General features: G+C 35.5%; 1 protein-coding gene and 1 pseudogene across 2 annotated transcripts in view; one reads left to right on the top strand and one right to left on the bottom strand.

The window, feature by feature from the left end:
- HS2ST1 (heparan sulfate 2-O-sulfotransferase 1) overlaps positions 1-24,112 on the top strand; it is a 200,339-nt gene that overhangs the window by 120,594 nt on the left and 55,633 nt on the right. The gene's annotated exons all lie outside the window — the stretch shown is intronic.
- LOC105541180 lies at positions 9,291-10,306 on the bottom strand (annotated as a pseudogene). The gene is made up of 2 exons (XR_001006307.1): positions 9,970-10,306; positions 9,291-9,872 (listed from the first exon to the last, which is right to left on the bottom strand). The product of XR_001006307.1 is annotated as an SUMO-activating enzyme subunit 2 pseudogene (transcript).

Below are 24,112 nucleotides of genomic sequence, written 5' to 3'. Positions count from 1 at the left end.
TAAGGATCTTGAGATGGGGAGATTATCCTGGATTATCTAGGTAGTCTCAATGTAATTTCAAGTGTCCTTATAAGAGGGAGGCAAGAGAATCAGAGTCCTAAAAAAGAAATGTAATGACAGAAGCAGGAGTCTTAGTCAGTGAGAGACAGATTTTAAGATGCTGTGCAGCTGGAGGATGGAGGCTCAGGCCATGAGCCAAGGAATGGAGGTGGCCCCCAGGAGCTAGAAAAGGATTCTAGGGAATAGATTTTCTCCTAGACCCTCCAGAAGGAACATAACCTAGCTGACACCTTGATTTTAGGACTTCTGACCTTTAGAACTCTTAAGATAATAAATTTGTTTTCCCATGAGCTAGTCATTTTGTGGTCATTTGTTACAGCAGCAGTAGGAACTAATTAACCTATGAACAATTTTTAACCTATTGGTATTATAAGCAGTACTTCTAATTATTCTTTTAAATATATCTTTTTTGAAAAACTTATTCTTCTTTAGGATTCAGACTTTTCATGTACTCAGGAAGAATAAATGAGTCCTGTTCTAAGTTACTTTTTTGTCTTGGAGATATCACATAGTTGAGTTCATGGCCTAGAAGATTTTCTGATGTTTGTACATGCCCATGAGAGAATGTATTATCATAATAATTTAGTATGCAGCCTCTTGACTTGATTTTTCACGTATAGTGTAGATCATAATATTTATCAATTTCTTATGCATCTACTATGTATCCAGCATTGATATAGACATCTTCTGTACATAATACATTCCACAATAACCTTGCAAGTTTGATATTATTTTTATTTTATAAGAAAGGATTCTAAGTGTGACCCATTAGTTTGAAATAAATTAGTTTTTGTTGTGTAAATCTTTACCTCCCAATACCGTTGTTTAACAATTACAACAGCTTGTTCAGGGAAGACGAAAGACTTTTTTTTTTTTCTTTTTTTAATTACTACTGTAAGTTCTGGGATACATGTGCGGAACGTGCAGGTTTGTTACATAGGTATACACGTGCCACGGTGGTTTGCTGCATCCATCAACCCGTCATCTACAACAAGTGTTTCTCCTAATGCTATCCCTCCCCTAGTCTTCCACCCCCTGACAGGCCGCTGTGTGTGTGATGTTTCCCTCCCTGTGTCCATGTGTTCTCATTATTCAACTTCCACTTATGAGTTCCTATGTTAGTTTGCTGAGAATGATGGTTTCCAGCTTCATCCATGTCCCTGCAAAGGACCTGAATTCATCCTGTTTTATGGCCACACCATGATATGTATGTGCCACACTTTCTTTATCCAGTCTATCATTGATGGGCATTTGGGTTGGTTCCAAGTCTTTGCTATTGTGAACAGTGCTGCAGTAAACATACGTGTACATGTGTCTTTATAGCAACATGATTTATAATCCATTGGTTATGTACCCAGTAATGGGATTGCTGGGTCAAATGGTATTTCTGAGTCTAGATCCTTGCGGAATCACCACATTGGGAGACCAAAAGACTTTTAAGCACTGTTAATTTAATTGGGAAGATAAGAAATACTATTCACACTGAGATCTGAGATGGGCTTTGACAGATGATTTTGAAGATGGGCTTTGAAGATTTTTTGACAGCAACTGGAGGGAGGATATTCCAAGTGAAATGAATACTGAGCAAAGACTCAAAGGTGAGAAAACATGGACTAGGTTATAGGGATGTAACAGTTTGGCTAGAATATTTGTGTAGGGAAAAAATAAAAGATAATGCTGGAGTGACGTGAAAAGTTGTTTAGATATTTCCAATTTTGAAGAATTTTATTTTTAATTCAGTTGATGTACTAATTGTAAAATTACCTTAACCAAACTGATATCAAGATGACAGTGTCAAGATTGCATGCTCTTTGAAGACAGTTCTAATTTGCTGAATGAATGAATGAATGCTGACCCACACATTTTCAAGGAAAACATTGGTATGTTCAATACATGTATTTTAAAACTGAGGGAAGTATGCCCTTTCTGAGAGATTGTCATCAACATGGATAAGTGAAAGGTTTTGATGCTTAAAAGAATAAGCTTCAAATATCTGGAACATTCACTTGTATATGTCACTTTATTTCCCAATAGTATTTGTTAAATTAAACCTTAGGTAATAAAGTGCTAGGGTTCTTTTTCCTATTCTAATGAAGTGAATACTATAAATCAATTCATTTGTTTTGCTAATTTATCACATTCATGGGTGCTGACATTTTTTTAATCTGCTCCCAACTTTTGCTTTATTGTCATTGAAATATGCTTTTCTTCTGGTGATGAAAGTGGTACATGAATGTTTAATATGTAATTCTATAATATTGTGAATTCTGCATAAAATATCTCCCTGTGATGTGAAACAGCCATTGAAGTTTGGTGAGTTTATGAGTTGGATAACTATTTTAATTACTCAGTGTATCTTACTGTTGAAAAGCACAAGTTAAAATGTTTTCATTTCATTTATTCTACATGGTTGTAGTTATAAAATTATATGGCCCAATAAATCTGTACAATAAATGGCCTTTTAATATATATTTTTTAATTTTTAGAAATTAAAAGATTACAGAAAAGTCCAAAGGTTAGTCTGTCAGAATTATCAAACATTAATATTTTTGCATATTTAGCTAGCCTTCTAAAATTATATCAATATGTCTTTAAAAATAGAATCTTTCAAATACAGTTGACATTTTTTTTTTTAAACCACCATCTCCAATTCTGATCCTCTGTCTTATATAATGTATTATAAATTGGGTATATATGTTCCTAGTACTTTTTTGGTATTTTTACTCATATTTGTGTAACCATACATTTTTAAATTTTTTATTTGCAGAGATGGTTATCATAGTGAATGTATTCTACAACTTGCATTTTTTCACTCAATAATTCTGATATCTAGCAATCTTGATACTTCCAGATCTAGTTCATTCCTTTAACTGTTATGTAGCATATATCTGTAATACATCTCTTACAGATTTTAGATTGTTTGCAGCTATGAGCAGTTCATCTGTCAACATTTTTCTTCATATTTTCTTGTATACACAAGCAAATGTTTTTCTAGTAGGTGCCTAGAAGTAAAATTGTGTGGCATGTGACAGTGAAAATCTTTGTATTGTTAATGATTAATATACTTTAACCAACAGTTTTTTAGTCATAAATGACTGTAAACTCTTTCTTAATATTACAGTTTTTAAAACTTGTCAAATTTTATTTAGTTAGGTCACAACCATCTGTTTGATCAAGGTGGATTTGGTCTGTTCTGTGACAATATGCTGTGTTCTTAACAATCAGCAGTTACCTCACAATCTTATAACTACTGAGGAAAGTAGTGAAATAAATGGATGCATGCACAGATGGGCAAAGTCTGTCACTACCACTGAAATAATTATTTTAAGTACATGACATATTTAACTGTGTCCATACATTTTATTTTGAGTTTGGGGATGCCATCCTAGAAACTGAATATACATGTAAATAATTAGACTGTTGAATATTATTCCAACAAGTACATTTAGGGTACTGTCATAAAACATTTTCAAAATTAAATGTCAAATGGAAATTCAAATTCAATAAAATTAAGGATTATAAAACTCTAAAGCTAAGCATGTTGTATGTAACAGAAGTTATTCTGGAAAGTCCTGCAAAAATTAGAATTTGCATCCATATTGTGAATTACTGTACTGCTTTAAACAAAACAAGGACGGTATTTATGTTTTGATGTAGAAAGATCTTGAAGATCTATTTAAGTTACCTAAAGGCAAGACAAAGCAAAGTACATTTTGTCCTAATATTTGTGTAAAAGTGAGGTATTTGCTTTAACTTATATATACGTGAAGTGATTTCTGAACCAAAAACTAATAATAGTGATTATGTGTTGTGAAGGTTGGGAATTGAGCAGATAGATACAGAACCAGAGAGAAACTAAAGAAAAAAAAAGGATTCTGACAGAGAAATTTTTTACATACCTTTTTAAAAATACCTTTTCACATTTGAAGCCTTGAGTATATTGCCTTTTTTTAAAAAAAAAAGTAATCTATAATTTTAATATAATTTCTATTGTATACAATTGAAAACTATTTTTAAATTTCCCATGTATACGGAAAATATAAATTAGTGAAAACAATCATGAGCCAAATGACAACTTTGGCTGAACCCTGTACTGATATGGAAGGTAATAATGATACGTGGGTTAGTAATAAAGCACCTCTCCTTTGGTAACTGTACGGTTCCAGTTTTCAAAATGGCAATTCATGACTTTCCACAGCCTCTTCCTGTGGTGGATTTCTGACCAGTTGAAATACAGGGCTTGCTAAAACTTAAAATATCTTGGCAATTCTGGAAAGAGATCATCTAAACCACCAGTCTATGCTATCTCAGCAGTATTACCAAAACCAATTGTTCACTAAGAACTGGTAAGGGCGGGGTGTGGACCATAGGTATCTTTGCTATTTTGGACTGTTAGTTTGCTTCCTAGTGTGCCTCTGCTTATATTTTCTTCCTCTCGGTTTCATTGGGATCCTCAGCTATTGAATTCTGTCCTGGTGCATTCCAGCCTCACTGCAAAAGAATAGGAATGAGCATCTAACACATCCATCTCTGAATGCAGAAGAGGTTGAAGTATAATAACCTTATTCATTATTATTACTTTCTTAATGAATTTCTGGGTGTTTATTATCTGTCCTTAAATATCCAGGACAGCTGTCATCCATTTATCCTTGTATCAGTTCAATAATCTATTCAGTGAATATCAGAGAGAACTGGGTGACATACTGATTTTACCACTTAATGACTCTGTGGCACTGGCTATGGTTTTATCCTCACAGAGCTTCAGTTGCTTCATCTTTAAAGTTTGGCCAGTGGTAACTAATTAAAAGGTAGGTAGAAGATACCATATATAAACTTTCTAGACTAAGTGCCAAAGCATAGGAGTCGCTCAAGAGATGGTAGCTGAAAAAGGAAGTTTCTTACAGTTGTTGACAGTGTATGGAGTGACAGTATTCAGTGCAAGTAGTGTCTGTATTTGTGTAGTCTAATTAGTGGCATTTTAAAATCCCGTTGTAGGCTTTAAAAAAATCTGGGGATTGAATTTTGTTCTTCTTACTATATTAGAAAAGAAGGTTAAGAAGGAACAAAAGTAGTTTCCTTTTAATAGATCCATTAATGGAAAGCAAGCAGATTTCTTTGGAATGAAAAATAATGGAAGGCATTCCAATGGAAGGCTTAAAAGGCATTTTTCCCCATAGAGGACAGTTTAGAGATTTTAAGAAATAAGAGTCTCATGTTTGGGGAAAATTAGAAATAGTACCTCCTTATTCTGATATAATTGAGCAAGAATTGAGGACTGAATTTCCTTCTGTCTCTCCCTCTCCCCCATCCCTGAACAGAGAGATTTTTGCCTTTCAAGGTCTCAACTTGAGGATTTTTGCTTGATATAAGACCTATATTCTTTCTCATTCCATTCCTGTGAGATTTTTAGAAGTATCCATTTTCCTTCTAATATGCCTATTCTGCCCATCGTTGAAGTACCTTTATCTCTAAATGATGTCTGTATTCACCAGTCTGAAGACTGTTCTGACTGGGTTTTGCAGGGGGCTTGTGGTGCATGGGGCATGGGGCATGGGGCATTTTCTTAGCCAAGGTGCTTTGCAGGCTAGGCATAACTTATCCAGGTGAGGCAGGTACTAGAAGGAAGTGAGAAGAATTATGTTCTGTGGCCCTTTCAGAACCTCAAGAATACCCTGGTAGATCCAAGCCTTCTGCTCATAGAATATTAGCAGTAGTAGAGCATGATTTCTGTCATTAGGCACATAAGCAAGAGTTAAGTCAAAAGTCTGGAATATTAACCTTAAAAAGGAAGACTTCGTAGCACAGAGTATCTGTGTATCTCAGGGGGAAAAAAAAGCCAGTAGGCATGTTCTGTGACACCTCAAAAAACTGTAAAAGGTAGAGAGTAGTACAATTTCTCAAAAAGTATATATAAATTTAAAAAAGCAGTAAATTGAATTTTAAAAATTAAATGTAAAATATTATGAACCTTCCCCCGCCCTTAACACAATTTTAAGTGTATAGGACATTATTGTTAACACAGCATTAAGCACAATGTTGTACAGCAGACCTCTCTGACACTTTATACACATTAACAGCAACTGCTTCCCCACCTCGGTTCCTGGCAACCATCATTCTACTTTCTGCATCTATGAGTTTGACTACTTTAGACATTTAATCAATGGAGGCATGCAGTATTTGTCCTGTGACTGGCTTATTTCACTTAGCATGATTTCTCAAGGTTCATCTGTGTTGTTGCATACGATGGGATTTCATTCTTTTAAAAGGCTGAATAATAATTTACTGTGTTATCACACAGTAAATCCATTTTATCCACTCATCTGTTGGTGGACAGTAAAGTTTCTACATATTGGCTGTTGTGTACAATGCTTCAGTGTACATATGGGAGTGCTACTGTCTCTTCAAGATTCTGACTTCAGTTCTTTTAAAAAATTCAACACAGAACTACCCTATCCCAGAAGTGGGATTGGTAGATCATATGTTAGTTCTGTGTTTAACTTTTTTAAAAAAGCATTTACCTTATTATTGTTTGGATATGCATTTCCCTGATGATTAGTGATGTCCAGCATCTTCCTATACCTGTTAGTCGTTAATTGAAGTCCTTTGTCCATTTGTAAATTTGAGATATTTGAAGTTTTTTGCTATTGAGTTATAGGAGTTTCTTATATGTTACAGCTATTAATCCCTTATCAGATATGTGGTTAGCAAATATTTTCTCCCATCTTGTAGGTTGCCATTTCATTGTTTCCTTTGCTATGCAGAAACTTTTTAGTTTAATACAGTCATGCTCCTTGTTTGTTTTTTCTTCTTTTGCCTGTGCTTTTGATGTCGTAGCCAACAAATCATTGCCAAGACCCACGTAATAAAAATTTGCCACTATGTTCTAGGAATTTTACAGTTCTAGGTCCTTTGTTTCAGTCCTTAGTCCATTGTTAGTTGATATTACTTTTTAAGGAAGCCATTACTTTAAAAATGAAAAACCCATCTCCTTTCTTATGTATACCTCCTCTTGATATTTTTTGGATAGGTATACCTTCACTGTGCTAATTATAGAGAAGAAGTACTCTTTTGCAATGCCTGCCAGGCATAACTAAACATAAAGACCCTTTTCTTTCAGAACAAATTGACTTCCTGATGAAAAGATCCTATATTATTTAGTGTTTCCAGAACATCAAGATGATAAAATATCATTGGAAATTACACATTTCCACAGTCATCATTGGATAGATTATAATTGGCAATATTCTGTAATTCTGTATATCTGGGAATATGTTAACTGAAATACTTTGTAAAAAGTATATGATTCATAGGAATTTACTTTCCTGTCTTCTTGTTTACAAGCTTTACACCACATGAAAAAGTTAAATGACTACATGCTTCCTAAACGCATGTCTGAAACCTTGCCCTCTCTAATCATGGTGGCCGTTTAAAGTGATGCTAAAGAGGAGCCATGCTATTATTCTTCCTTTCCCCCAGCCCTTCCAAGATTAGATTTTCTCAGAGAAATAACAGACACATCTGGTATAGGGGACCCTTATAACAAATCTTTCTATATAGAGAACAGTTTTATTAATTGTGCCTTCTAATTCAAAATATACTACAAAGTTAAATAAGTGTGATTAGAAAGACTCTTTGTGATAATTCTAAGTATTATTTGGTTGGGAGATGGGCTGATGGAAAGGGGAAATAATCTAGATTTATTTCATCAGAATTAGTCCTACATTGATGATTCTGGGTAAAAAATAATTATGTAAGTTTAAGAACTATTAAACTTTTAAGATTAACAACGTAGAATACAGGGTCATTTTATAGGTGACTCTAAATTAAGCCTTTAGATTGAATCATTTTATGAGACCAAATAATCAGTTTAAAGTACCTTATGCTTTACCTGATTTAACAATCGATTAACAAAACATTTTATTCTAAATTTATTGTAAAGCAGGACAGTAATTGGATTTTTTATCCCCAAGAATCAGTTGATGGAGGTATCTTGTTTACTATAGTCATGTAGTCAGAAGTGAAAAGTAACTGAAGACTTGATTGTTACAGTCCTGTCTTATATTCTATATATGTCTGCGCCCTACCTTAAGTGTGGTCGTTTGGAACTGAAGTAACATCTTTCTTGTTGAAAAATGTGGATGTATATGTCTTATCTGCATTAACAATGCTTCTGAAATATGACCTTACTAAATATATCAAGTCTTTCCATATATCAGCTTTAGTATTTATCAATAAATATATACAGGAAACCATGAAATACATGTATAGAAATAAATATTTAATATTTAGTTGGGTGACTATATGTGTACCATATTTTGTGAGAATAAATTTTCTTTGGATTATAATAGTAATGTTTATTTTAGAAAATTTAGAAAAAGTGCTTTTGTATTTGAAGTCTCAGAGCAAGTAAGATGAAATGCTATAAAATTTATAGAATCATTGAAATGTTAGGCTCACAACAAATCTTTGATAATCTATATTCAGTTCAGCAGCCAAAACACTGGGGAGGAGAAAGGTTCTGTGGTAGTAAATACTAGCACTATTTAGTCACATAATTTTGAAATGTGGCATTATTTTTGTTACGTAGAATTAGAAGATAAGAAAATAAAGACCGTTAAATAAATAGCAGTAACAGACACTACTGACATTTTTGGACATTACAGCTCTACTAGTTCTTAGCTTTCTAGTTGACACCGTTACCATTTGTTTATTTATCTATTATGTAACAAGAATGCAGATGCTATTTATTTGGTCCATAAGCATAGTCACTGAGTTTTACAAAACATCTACTATAAATAACCTGAAACTATAACAATACACAAAAATTGGCCTCATACACAGACATACCAGGCAGTACAAACTGAAAATGTGAGTAAATTAACACTGTTTTACATTAATGTACATAGTGCCATTTAACATTTAAAAACAAGTTTCAATGCATAGCACTTGATACTTCTTTGAATCTGTTTCAGTCGGTTAAGAGTATAAAAATGGTTAGATCTAGGCTAAAATTCATTCTTCTAGCCAAAAATAAGGGCATAATATTTATAACCAGGTATCAACTTTACTAAACCACAATATTTTGAAACTGTTAATGATACCTAAGGGTATTTACATTAAAAAGACAACATGCATTGTGTTGTTTTTTCTCATGACTGGTTATGCACATACTTTGTTCAAAGGTTTTTTAAAACTATACTCCTACTTTCAGTATAGCATACTGCAGTGTGTCTAACAGTTCTAGCGAAATGAATGCTTTCAAAGGGAGCAGAATCATTTTCAAGTCACTGGTGTCAGTTTTTTCCCTTTGGAACAAAGGACGTAACAGATAATCTGGTTCTGCCCAGATAAATAAGTATTAAGAGGGCTCTGTTTAGAGGCATTTCTGTTCAATCTAATGCTATGACATCATCAAGCTCTTCCTTCTGTCCTGTACGTAACCTCTTTGTACCGAGATTCTTTCTGGTCTAATTTCCTCTTGTGCATTCTCTCTTCTTCACTGACGTCAGCATTCTTTGAAGAATCTTCTTCATCCGAATCAACTATGAGAACATCATCTTGCTCTTGAGCTGTGGAGGTGGAAGGCTGAGTTCCATCATTACTGCCATTGGTTATGCTTTTGGCAACATCTTCAGCTTGTTTTGGCCCCACTTTTTCTGGGGCATCACCAACAACTTCAAATTCAACATCCTTTCTTAGGTCTTCACTGTGAAGAATGTTGATCAATAAAGTATAGTCCTGGAGGAAGTAATCTGCTTGAAGCCAGCTGCAATTTCTCATTCCAAATTCTGACAACTTCTTGTGATTATTAGCTTCTGTCTCTCCCTCTTTGGAAGATGTTAGGATTGTTCCTTTCCCATCTTTACTTTGGACATCTGGTGCTACCATAGTGAATTTTTCTTTCACTACCTTGTCTTGTAAGGTGAGAACAGTCACTTTATGGACATTCAGCTGTACAGTCACCTCTGGCTTGCTGGCACATATGTAACAATTGGGGTTGGGAGGATCCAGTGCACAAGGCACAAGAAGCTTCTTTCTTGGGTTTGGTTGTTTATTCAAGACTGTTGTTCTGCACTGGTCTATTTTTCCTGATAAGATCTTCAATCCTTCCAATACTATCAACCCAGCAATCACTGCATTAGTAGTAGCAATAGCAGGAATAATATTCCCTGCCATTGATTTGATATCAAATCTACTCTTCATATTCATACTGAAAATATGCATCCTGAGGTTTGCAGCAGAGGTGACAAAATCCATTGCATATGGGTCATCCTTATCCCATATGAGCTCAGCTCCATCCCCCTTTTCTGCTAAATGAACTCTCAGAGTCTCAGTGCTGTGAGCTCCTCAAGAACCTGGTGCTTACCGGCTTCTCCCAATTGACCTGATTGATCTAGTTACTATTGATGTCACCAACCTCAACAGATAGTTTTTGTTTCAAAAGAAACATGTTGGAAGATCAAAGGCACAGGTTGCCAGGGAAAGTGCACTGCAATTTTACCTGAAAACTAATATCGTTGCCTACCATTACAGCATCATGAACCCTGACTACAATATGGAATTTTTTGATAGTTTTTATTGGTTATGAATGCTTTAGATAACAGAGCTGCCCGAAACCATGTTAATAGAATGTGCCTGGCAGCTGATGTTCCTCTTACTGGAACTGGAACTGCTGGATATCTTGGACAAATAACTACTATGAAAAAGGGTGTGACCAAGTGTTATGAATGTCATCCTAAGCCAACACAGAGAACCTCTCCTGACTGTACAATTTGTAACACACCTTCAGAACCTATACATTGCATCATTTGGGCAAAGTACTTAAGTATCTTTTGACAGAACTGACCCTGAAGCTGCCTGGGAACCAACAGAAGCCGAAGCCAGAGCTAGAACATTCTAATAAAGATGGTGACATTAAACGTATTTGCACTGAGGAATGGACTAAATCAACTGGATATAATCCAGTTAAACTTTTTACCAAGCTTTTTAACGATGACATCTGTTATCTGTTGACAATGGACAAACTATGACGGAAAAGGAAACCTCCAGTGCTGTTTGACTGGGCTGAAGTACAAAGTCAAGGAGAAGAATGCATCAGATCAACAGAATGAACCCCAGTTAGGCCTGAAAGACCAGCAGGTTCTAGATGTAAAGAGCTATGCACGTCGTTTTTATTTATTTTTGAGACAGAGTCTAGGGCTGTTGCCCAGGCTGGAATGCAATGGTGTGATCTCAGCTCACTGCAACCTCCGCCTCGCAGGTTCAAGCAATTCTCCTGCCTCAGCCTCCCAAGTAGCTGGGATTACAGGTGCCCACCACCACACCCAGCTGATTTTGGTGTTTTTTAGTAGAGACAGGGTTTCACCATGTTGACCAGGCTGTTCTCGAACTCCTGACCTCAGGCGATCCACCCGCCTTGGCCTCCCAAATTGCTGGGATTACAGGCGTGAGCCATCTCACCCGGCCTACCATTACCATTTCTATCCTTATTATTTTTATTTTATTGATTCCCTAGAAAGCAAACATAGGAAGACAGCAACTAGACACCAGGCATGAAATGTCAGTGTATATTTTTGCCTTCACACATAAGTGAGGGATGTTTTTAAAACCCTTTTTTAAAACTCCACATAGGTAATTGTTTTTACTGTTCACCTTTGAAGTGGGAAGTGTTTTGATAACTGCCACAGGTTGTTGAGTTAATAGCAATTTTGTGGTCGGTAGTTTTTTGAAGAAGCTGCTTTTATAGATTTGAATAAACAGGTAATAGATGAGAATAAAGGGGACAAATATTCAGCCAGGACTTTTTTTTTTTTTTTAAAGTAAAGAAGTAGTCATTGCCTGTGACATCTGTATTGAGAATCCAATTTTAAACTCTTCTTAATCCATATGATCTTTAATTCCTACTTGTCAATTCAGGAAGAGTGAGAAATGAATGACTGTACCTCATTATAGGTAGACGTCAGTATGTGTATGCACGGATTCAGTAACTTTAAAAGCCTGTGCCAGATGCAACTATTTAAAAGAACAATGTTTTCAATAATATGGGAGAACTAGCTTGTTTGTAATGTTAAGAGGAAAAGATAAGATTCAAATGAGTTTGTGTGTTATCAACTGATGTTTAATAAAAACATACCTATAATACTTAGTCTATATTTTCCATTTTGGACTTCTTTTAAAATGTAACCGAAAAATTTAACACCTTTGCAAAACAACTTAGATCTCCAGATTTTTCCCTCAAGTCTTCTGCAATTTCTTTGTCAATATCTGATGTAAGACCAGTATTTCCTAGGTCTTTCTGGAGTATCCAATTTGATTTTCATGGAAGCAATAGTCCTCTTTCATTTCACACTCATATGTCTTTGATTTTTGCAGTTACAGTAACAGAGAAAACTGCCATAAACTAGTTTGGGAATAAACAACCAACTAAAATGAGAACTTTATGAAACTAGCAACTAAGTTGTTCATTATCTTTCAATTTGTTTTGCCTATTCCAAATTATTTACATTTCCATACAAGTTTTAGAATTAGTTGGTCAAGTCATACCAAAAAGTGTCCTGTGGTTTTCATTGGGATTGCATGGCATCTGTATATAAATTCTGGGAGAACTGACATCTTAACAGTAGTCTTTTAATCATGAATGTGGCATATCTATTTAGATCTCATTTAATTTTTCTCAGCAGTGTTTTTTTTGTTTTTTGTTTTTTGTTTTTCTGAGATAGAGTCTCACTCTGTTGCCGAGGCTGGAGCGCAGTGGCATGATCTCGGCTTACTGCAAGCTCCGCCTCCTGGGTTCATGCCATTCTTCTGTCTCAGCCTCCCGAGTAGCTGGGACTACAGGCGCCCGCCACCTCGCCCAGCTAGTTTTTTGTATTTTTAGTAGAGATGGGGTTTCACTGTGTTAGCCAGGATGGTCTCGATTTCCTGACCTTGTGATCCTCCCATCTCAGCCTCCCAAAGTGCTGGGATTATAGGTGTGAGCCACCGTGCCGGGCCTCAGCAGTGTTTTATAATTTTTACTGTATGGTCTTGTGCATCTTATTGCAAAGTTTGTTTATATTTTTGTGCTATTTTACATGGTATTTTTTAATGTGAATTTCTGATTGTCTGTTGTTAGTAATATACAGTTGATTTAGGTATATTGGTTTTTATATACTGCAACCTTGCTAAACTCATTAATTCTCATAGCTTTTTTGATAGATTCTTTGAGAATTTCTACACAGTCAGTCATGCTGTCTGTGACAAGACAGTTTTACTTCTTGCTGTCTAATCTGTGTGCCTTTCTTTTTCTTGCCTTATTGCACAGGCTAGAGCCTCCAAGACAGTGTTGTATAAAACTGATGAGGGTGGACATTCTTGCCTCCTTCACAGTTTTAGGGTGAAAGTATCCAGTCTGTCTTTCAGTGAAGTATGATACCAGCTGAACTGAAATAAAAGGAGATCCTTTTATTAGTTTGAGGAAGTTCCCTTCTATTCCCAGTTTGCTGAGATTTTTATCATGAATTGATGTTGGATTTTGTTTATGTGCATGTATTAAGATGAATACATGGTCTTTAGCTTGTTTAATAAGGTAAGTTACATTAACTTTTGCATGTTAAATCAATCTGTATCCTTGGGATAAACTACATAGGTATGATAATTTGTCCTTTCATTTCACTAAATTTTGTTAATTTTTGTCTCTATGTTTATAAGGGATTTCATGTCTGATTTTGATATCAAAGGCTGGCTTCAGAGACTCAATTGGAAAGCATTTTTTCCTTTTCAGTTTTCTTCAAGAGTTTGTGTTGATGTTTTCTTGTGTTGGTATTTTTGGTATTGGTATTTTTGTTTGTTTGTTTGGTAGAATTTTCTAAGCCATTTGGGCCTTTTGTTTATCTGTGAGAAAGGTTTGTTTTTGTTTTTTGTGCCAAGGTTTTTTATTTATACATTTGATAGATTTAAAAGGTTATTCTGTTTAGCTATACGTGAGCTTTGTTAATTTTTGTGTTTCAAGGAATTTAGCAATTTATCACATTTATTGGCTACAGTTGCTTATAATATTCCTTTATTGTCTATAGTGTTTTCTCCTTTGTCATTTCTGATATTGATAATTTGTATCTTCTCTTTTTTTCTTATTAGTCTGGCTAGAAGTTTATCAGTTTTACTGATTTTGTTTTTTGGGGGGACACAAAGAACTAGCTGTGGTTTAGGTCACTGATGTTAGAATTGCCTTCTTTTCCAATATGATCGTGAAGTGCTATGTGTTTCCCTTAAAGCACTGCTTCAGTTACATCTCACAATTTTGATGGTTTTGTTTTATTAGGTTCAAAATACTTTTCTACTTTCCTTTTTGTTTTTTTCTTTGTCCTCTGGGTTACTTGAAGTGTGCTATTTAGTGCAGGTATTTGTGGACATTTCAAATGTCTTTTTTGTTATTTTAAATTTAATTCTGTTTTAGTCAGAACATATTTTGTATGATTTGAGTACTTTCAAATATTTTGAACCTCATTTTATGAGTGAGAATGTGGTCTATCTTATCACATGTTCCATGTACTCTTGAAAAGAATGTGTATCTGCATTCTGGATGGTGTGTTCTCTAAATGCCAATTGGCTAATTAGTTGATGACTTCAAATTTGCTGTATCTTAGTGATTTTCTGTTTACTATCAATTATTGTGAGCATGATGGTGAAATCTTTGATTATACTTGCAGATTTGTCTGTTTTTCCTGTGAGTTTTTAATTCATATGTTTTTAAAACTCTTCTTATAAAGGTACAAAAGTGTTTAGGATTGTTATGTCTTTTTGATAAATTGACCCCTTTATCGTTATGAAATGATCCTTTTTATCTTTGCCAATATTCTTTACTCTGAGATCCGTTTGTCATTAATATGGCTATACCAGCTTTTTTTGATTTGTGATAACATGATATTTTTTTTTCATCCTTTTCCTTTTAAGTTATTTAATGTTTCTCTCATTTAAAGTGGTTTTCTTGTGGTCAGGATATGGTTGAATCTTGCTTTATTATCTAGTCTTAACAGTCTGCCTTTTCTATGGTGTGTATGGGTCTAGATAATTAGTACGTTATCTTTTAATGTACAAATATAAATGTTAGTAATTATAAATTAAGATTTAAGAATTTGAGTAATTTGATAGATCCCATCAAGTAATCTTATTCCTAAAATTTCTATTTTCTTTATTTTTTGAACTTTGTTTTATTTAGGCTTATTATTTCTAGGTTTTCTTAGGCCACCAAAAAAAAAAGCCAAAATTGGGAAATAAACTGGGAGCACATTAGAAATAAAAAGGTCTCCAAATATGAGAGATTATGCTACAGAGACTCCTATAAAATTTTAGCTATAAAAGGGTAAAATGGAGAATGGTACCCACAAGGTAACAAACCAGAGTCAACAAATGTTGACACCTGTGTTGCTTTCTAATATCTTCTGTTATCGATTTTAGACCACCTGCTCTTATATCACCTTGGGAGCTTTTTAAAAATACAGATTCCCCAGTCCCATGGAATTTGTTATACCCTGTAATCTATTTTAAGGTAATCTAACTTTCTATATGATTCTTAGATTACTCTAGTCTCAGAAATCATGGTCCTGCACTAGTTATCTGACCACTTTAATCTCTGACTTTTCTGCCACTTTCACTGTGTCCTTCAGAGTCTTGGCGCCATTAGAGGAAAAAACCTCTGAGGATTAGTCAGGTGTGATATACCTAGAATATTATACTAAACAGTCTTGACATGTATGGAGCTTTAGCTTTGACTGTGCTATGTGTAACATTAGGTTGGTAGAGATCAAATCACCTCAAACTTTCACTTTTAACATTATCCTTCACTTCCTTTTAATGTTTCCTAGATTGCGGAGTGAAGAACTCTGTCTCCCATATGGTTTAATTTAGTATGTATATATTTTTTTAAGCAAATTTGTGTGTCTGCTGTATACTGGGTAATGATGGTTATCACCTTTCTTTCAGAGAAAGAAGTAGCTTTTAAACAAGTTAGGCTCTCCTCCCACAAAAAGTCACATTAATTCTACATGGTTTTTTTTCGGTTTTCATGGTTTGATTGGTTCCAGTGTTCAGTTAGAAGGTACTTAAATTTATGTTGCCTAATTCAAATAGATTAATGAGGATGAGGCAGAGCAACTAATAAAACAGTTTTGAGTTACTTTGCCTCATCACCATTAATTTTATCAACCCATACCTTTTCATAATGATTGTAATTTTATTTCTGGCATAGGAAAATAAGCAAAAAATATTAATGGATTTAAAAAGCTAATATATAGGCTATATAAAGATCAACAAATTATTTTAAAGTAGATATTAAAATGTCTATTGTATAGTAAATGGTAGTCTGCAAGATGAAGAATACTCTACTTGAGAACTTTTTTTCTTACACTTGTTTCATGTAATTAAAATTCAGTAAAACACAATTAAAACTCAAATTATGGTCCAGCATTAGTTTTTGTCAATTGATACAACTGTCCAGCATTTTACTGGTCATTATTGAGAATATCAATTATCATTGCATTGTGGGCATGTTGAAGTGTCACTAGTAAAGAATTGTAGTTTACAGGATCCTGAATAATGGTTCTTTTTTGTTACACAAGACAAATGCAAAGGAAGACAATTTTTGGAAATCGATGTTTAGAAAAGAACATCTTTAGAATATTAATACCTGTGACTAATTTTTAAAGATTCATTAAAAATACAAATTCAACTGAAAAGCTATAACAGTTTCTCAGAAGATACAGAGCTGTAAAATATAAAAAGTATTAGGCCAGGTGCAATGGTTTACACCGTTAATCCCAGCATCTTGGGAGGCTGAGGTGGGCTAATCGCTTGAGCCTAGGAGTTTGAGACCAGCTTGGGCAACATGCTGAACCCGTGTATCTACAAAAAATACAAAAATTAGCCAGGCATGGTAACACGCGCCTGTAGTCCCAGCTACTCTGGAGGCTGAGGTGAGAGGATCACTTGAGCCTGGGAGGTCGAGACTGCAGTGAGCCCTAATCATGCCACTACACTATAAGCTGGGTGACAGAGTGAGACCCAGTCCCCAAAAAAATTTTTGACTCACTGTTTTAGTCTTCACAATGGGTAGTGTACAATCTACTTGAGCTTCAGTTTTTAACTAGTGAGCCAGGACTGGAAATTGTAGTTTAATCAGAATTTCTTCATATAAGAGAATGTTCCTAGATTAATATCTTTAACATGGTTCTTGAATTCTTGGTTGTACCCCAAAAACAGTTTCAGTTTAAAAGGGTGTGGGGTAATGACCATGATTCAGAATTAATTAATGTTGCATTTTCAAAGGGTTTTATAACAGTTTATGCTCAAGAACAATGTAAACATTTCACTCGTGCTTTTCATAATGATGGTTACAGCATCCTTTAAGGAGGAACTGACTAGCCTTAGGAGACTTAGTGGTTGGTGGGGAGCAGTGAGGAAGATGGGAAATCCAATTAGTCCAGTAGAATCAGTGCCATGAGTTAAAGGATAATTGACATGATGACCAGAATACCCTCACAACTAGTTTATACCATTAAGTTGATTTTCACAGATCTAAGCTATATCTAAAATTCCAGTTAATGGGGTACAAATTAATTAGTTACGTGGAAAAGATAATATTCTGTATCTATCTTCTTAATAAGCCAACAGAAATGCCCTCTAGAACACTGATTCTCAAAGTGTTCCTGGACCATCATATCGGCATTGGGAACTGGATTCACAAATTCTTAGTCCTTGGAATTAGTAGCTAGGGAATGTGGGAAGGCAGGAATTTGTATTTTAACAAATGCTCCAAGTAATTCTGACGCATGCTCAATTTGAGAACCATTACTCTAGAATATGATGCATATCAAACTCCAGTGAAATAATAGCACGTTTTCAGCATTGCTAATTCTAATTTTCAACAGCTGCTGCATTAGGTTTTAGTTAATGATATCCAAACCCAGCTGGAGTTGAATCCTAGTTACTTCTTATTCTTTTTACTTACTAGTGAGTGGAGCACCAGGTGCAGTTGTTGAAGTGTGAAAATAATTTAGCTTTGTAGACAGTTCTGGCATTTCTTTCTTGATTTTGAAAATGCTTTAATCTTCTTGGTATGATATTTATTTCAACAATCAAAGCACATCTATTTTAATGGCAATATGGACTTCTGCTGAGAATTTAAGGAAATCTCTGAATATTCCTACTGGTTTAATATCAAAATTAATATTTTAGCTGAATTACAAAGCTTATATATAATTTACTCCTGTTTTATTTTTCCATCAGTAAGTGCATTAAAAAATGTTTAATGTCTTCCTGACTAATTTACTTTCAACCGTCTTCACATCTTCTACAATATTATGTTTAGTTTTATTTTGGAAAAAAATGCTAGCAGAGATTTTAGTTAATGCATTCTTAGTAGTAAGGTCCAGCTGTTTGCTTTGTGAGTTACAAAACTCATGAGTCCTTCAAAAAACATTTTAAAGGCATGTCAGTAAGACATGAAGCTAGTATTTATCTGCTGCAGTATACTTTGAGTATTTACAAGTGGACAACGTGGTCAAAAGCACTTAAAATGTTTGTTAATAGATTAGTACATGATCTTGCAGTGATAGTGCAGATTTGTTTTTGGTTGTATGGCACATATGTTCTAGGTAGTGTTGGTAACACAGATTTTTAGAACCAAAAGCTGATGAATTCAAAATTCTCTGTTGATGTTTAAAAATAAAAATTAAAAATAAAGTGAAAAATAAAATTCTCTTTTCTTAACTCTATACCTTCATGATTTCATTTACTCTGCCTTTGTGTTGTGACTCCTAATTTCTGTCTTTAGTTCATAACTTTCTCCTGAGATGTGTATCTTCTGTAACCTGCATATTACTACCTGGATGTTCCATGGGCACCTGAAACTCACTGTGTCTGAAACTGATAATGCAAGTCTGTCCCTCACACTAACCCTGTAAATACATATGGAATCAGAATTACATTAATAGCCTATTTTTCATTATTATAATAGCCCAAATAGCCTATTTTGGCCATTACCCTAGATGTTTGCACGGGGCTTCATTCTCCATTGAAATTCCTTTCTAATATTTCTGAAAGTCTTCTAGAGATATCTCGTGGGTTTTTTGTTTGTTTGTTTGTTTTTTGAAAAGCAGACTTCCCTCTATGCATAAGCATCGGCTTGGTTACCGGCTTGTCCATAGAACAGCTGTCTCTAATCAAGCATCATCATCTCTGCTGCTTCCCCAAGAGGAAATGCCAGAAAGTACGGGAGCCTTCATGGTGCTAAGATTGATGTCACATTTCATGTAGAAATGGAGAAAGTTCTCCTATGTCCTCACTAATGTCATACTTTATCACGTATGAACCTGCTTTATGTGCCTCTGTGAAGAAATGGCGGACTATATACCGGCTATTCATGCATTTCTTCCTCTAATATGTTTTTATTGCTAGGAAGCAACTACCCACCAAAGATTAAATTTCTCACCACAACCCCTGCATCTAGGCAGAGCCATATGACTAGTGTTTGCCAAGATAATTAAGAAATAGTTGTGCTTCCTGTACTCTATCGGCCAGCTGTATCAAAAGACTTAAAGGTACTGGGGAGAATGGCAAAGTCAGAAGAGGAAAGGAGCATAATTCCTTGAATTACTGCATAAAAGGCCATCTGCCAACCAGGAACACTCACATTGGTACTTGAGCAAGAACTAAACTTCTTGTGTAGTAAACAATCGAGATTTCTTTACAACAGCTGATGTTTCCCTAATTAATACAGTGTCCCCTTTATATTACAAAGCCCTTCTTCAAAACAGCTCCTTAATCATTTCCCTGCATTCCCTTTCTCTAAAAACTCAAACACATAAATATCCGGATATTCATGGGGCTGGGAGGGAACAGATGCCGTATTACACTCTAATCCAGAACTTTTCTGCCATTGTGCCTTCCTCATCCTATTCTCTAGACCTGTTAGGCTTGGATATTGTTCTTACACAAGCTTGAAATAAAGCCATTATGAAAATCGGCTCTTTCATTGACCAGCTACATACTTGATTTCTCAGTTAGAACTTCATTGTAGAGTACAAACTATCCTGAATTCCTTTCTTCATCCCCATTTGTTCTTCCTTCCCCAATTCTCAAATTCAGTGAATGGCACCATCTTCCTCCTCAGTAAAGAAGCCTAGAGACAGCACCTTAGCCACTTCCAATCCCTCATCTACTCTTGTCACCTAAGCCTCTATCCCATTAACCTGTCTCCTTTCAGTCCCCATGCTTCTTCCTTATTGCAGTTACTTTCCTTCAGGTCTTAATCCTCACTATGTCTTCAGGCCATTGATACTCAACTGTAAGCATTATCACTCTATAAAATGATACCTTGGGGAAATCTTGCATTGCAGAAGTCCCATATAGGTTACTTAAAACTCTTTAAAAAAATGGCTCTTTATTGCTTATAGAAGTTGTTCTGAAAGTGCAGTCTGTGTACCATAGGGATCCTTAAGACTCCTTTAGGGCTTTCACAAAATAGTTCACAGCTATTTTCATAATAATTCTACGATGTTAGTTGCCTTTTTCACTGTTGATATTTGTCCTCATGGTAAACAGCAGTGGTGGTACCAAACTGTACTAGTAGGCATTGTGTTTTTTTGCTACCTTTCTCTAACAGCCCAAACCCTCAAAAGCCATTTTCACATAAGAATGTCCATCAGAAAGCAATAATTTTATTAAATCTTGACTATTTTGTGTATGTCCTTAATATTCTGTCACAATATGGAAAGTACATCAAGCACTTCTGCATAGCACAGTACAGAGATTGTCTTGAGGTAAAGCACTTGTGTGACTGACTTGTGCTGTGGTTTGAATATGGTTTGTCTCTACCAAAACTCATGTTGACGCTTGGTCCCCAATGTAACAGTGTTGAGAGGTGGTGGTTTAAGACGCGTTTGGATCATGAAAAATCTGCTCTCATAAAAGAATCAGTGCAGTCTTGAGGGAGTTAGTGAGTTCTCACTCTCTGAGGACTACCTTAGTTACAATGAGATCAGGTCGTTATGAAGCAAGGTTGCCTGTTTCGTTTGCGCTCCTATTTTCTGCACGTATCAGTTTCTCTTCCATTCCTCCATGATTTTTTGATGCAGCATGAAGCCCTTACCAGAAGACAGCAGATATGGCTGCCCAGTCTTGAACTTACCAGCCTAAAGAACCAGGAGCTAAAGAAACTTCTTTATAAACTACCCGGTCTCTGTCATAGCAACAGAAAATAGATTAAGACAAGTTGCAAGCTCAACAAGGCAATATTTTTCATAGAACACTGTTTTTACTTGAAAGAATGATCAACACACAAACTATGTTTATTCAGACCTGTGTAGTTGGGAGATATTTTCTCAACAATGAACAAAATGAACTTGTCGCTGTAAGGAAAACAGTTGACAGTATTAGTTGCCAATTATAAAATTCAAAAAACCTTGTATCCGCCACTATGACCATAAGAGTTTCCCAATACTTAGACTTCTCTGAGATTGGTGGTATTATAATGAATGTGATTTTTACAATTGTATAATTTTTGTTATACAATTCTAATGTATTAATATTTGGAGGATCTGTGTAACTCCATATACCAGTATTTTTCAAATGACAGTGCAAGTCTATCAATATAACAATATATTCACTGATATGAACATGAATAGTGTATATTCATTAATATGGTTTTCTATCACTTGCAGTTAACTTTTAAGAAATTAATACTAGGTTTTAGTATAGAATTGAAAAAGAATATTTCCAATTATTTGAAAAGGCTACTAAAGTACTCCTTTTCCAACTGTATCTGTATGAGTCTGATTTTCTTCATTGACTCCAACCCAAATAATATATGATAATCTTTTGGAGAAGCAGATATGAAAATCCAGTAGTCTTCTATTAAGCCAGACATTTTAAAAGATTTGCAAAAATATAATGTTACACTGAATTTTTTTGGTTTTGGAGAATTTTTTCACGAAATCATGTCATTTATGCTGACATGTCATATTGTTATTTTAAAGTGAGTTAATGTTTCTCACTTTTAATTACTAATGTGCTATTGCTAGATGTAACCCACATAAACCAAAGCTCTTTGGTGTCCTTAACAATCGTTAAGTGTATTAGAGGCTCTGAGACCAATGAGTTTCAGAATGCTGGCTTATAGGATATAATTCATATTCCTAGTATGGTGATTAAGACACTGTGATCTGGCTTCTGCCCACTTTTCTGCCTTATGTTTTACCTTGCCCTTTATCTTTCTCCTATCTTCTAAGCTTATTAAGAACCACTTTGAGGGTCTATGTGCACTATTCAGTGTTGCCCTCCAAGGACTTCGCTTATGCTTTTTCCCTTTGCCTAGAAGATTTCTTTGTCACCCAGAAGGCACTTTTTTTTAAAAAAAAAAAAAAGGCAAAGTCTCACTCTGTTGCCCAGGCTGGAGTGCAGTGGTACAATCTCGGCTCACTGCAACCTCTGCCTCCCGGGTTCAAGCGATTCTTATGCCTTAGCCTCCTGAGTAACCAGGATTACAGGCGCCCACCACCACACCCGGCTCATTTTTGTATTTTTAGTAGAAATGGAGTTTTACCATGTTGGCCAGGTTGTTCTCAAATTCCTGACCTCAGATGATCCACCTGTCTTGACCTCCCAAAGTGCTGAGATTACAGGCGTGAACCACCGCGCCTGGCCCAGAAGGTACTTTCTTATCTCAGTCACCTTCTCTGGATCCTTTCCTAACCATCCCGTTTTGGGGACCTCGATTGCATCTTGTATAAACTTTTTTTTATAATGCTGTACCACCAAACTCTCTAAGAGTAGGTGTATGTCCAGAACCTGGTGCAGTACTTATAAATTAATAGAGTCCCGTAAATCTTTATGAAATTATTTGATGAATTCAGTGGAAAAAGCTTGGTTATAAATGATCATACCATTCTCACTACTCAAAGATACATAGAACAGTATGGCTATGCTCAGTTACACAGTAATCATAAAAACTGTATTTTGCCGTGCACAGTAGCTCATGCCTGTAATCCCAGCACTTTGGGAGGCCGAGGTGGGTGGATCACGAGGTCAGGAGATCGAGACCATCCTGGCTAACACGGTAAAACTCCGTCTCTACTAAAAATACAAAAAATTAGCTTGGCGTGGTGGCGGGCGCTTGTAGTCCCAGCTACTCAGGAGGCTGAGGCAGGAGAATGGTGTGAACCCGGGAGGTGGAGCTTGCAGTGAGCCGAGATCGCGCCACTGCACTCCAGCCTGGGCGACAGAGCGAGACTCTGTCTCAAAAAAAGAAAAAGAGAAAAAAAAAAAAATAAGCTATATTTTTTGTCTTAAGGTAAACAAATACATCTGGGTGAAACTGAATAAAATAGGATTGTGGGAGAATAAGTAAGCATCCTACTCCCTTCCTCCCACCCAGTTGTTACTGGCCTGCTTCTGTCTCTATTTCTGCTTCTTTTGATTTTGTTTGAGCTTGGGGGTGAGTGGGTGGAGGGAGTCCTCCAAAAACACATCTGTGCTCTAGAGGAGAAATTGATAGCATAGCTTTATGGAACTTATCTCAGGGTTATGCAATCCATAGGTCCCCTGATTTCAGCTCTCATCAGTGCAGGAATCCTTTTTCCATCATTCTTTGACAGTTCCTCATGCAACCGCTATATGAGTATCTCCAGAGACTAATAACTTACCACCCCCTAAACTGCCTGTGTCTTTACTTTGCACTACTAATTATTTGAAAGCCCATTCTCTCTTGATCCACAGTCACATCTTTTTTTCTGGAGTAATACTACAAAAAAGATTCTGCCTCTTTTTCACAATAACTTTTCAAGTATTTGAAGAGACTGTTAGTCATTTTTATGGATTTTCTCTTAGCTAAGTGCACTGTTTTTTTAAAGAGTTTTTTATGTGGCATGATCCATCCAACTCATTCCCATTCTGGAGTACTCTAGTTTTTAATGTGTGCCTGAAATGACACATAATAGCCCTGTGTGACTGAATACAAATTTCTTAGCAACTGTTCCTTCCTGTGACTTGAAACAGTAATTACTGTGTTGTGGTTAGGAAT

Source organism: Mandrillus leucophaeus, unplaced genomic scaffold, assembly GCF_000951045.1.
Source record: "Mandrillus leucophaeus isolate KB7577 unplaced genomic scaffold, Mleu.le_1.0 Scaffold235, whole genome shotgun sequence".
NCBI lineage: Eukaryota > Metazoa > Chordata > Mammalia > Primates > Cercopithecidae > Mandrillus > Mandrillus leucophaeus.
This window is presented reverse-complemented; position numbering and strand designations above follow the sequence as displayed.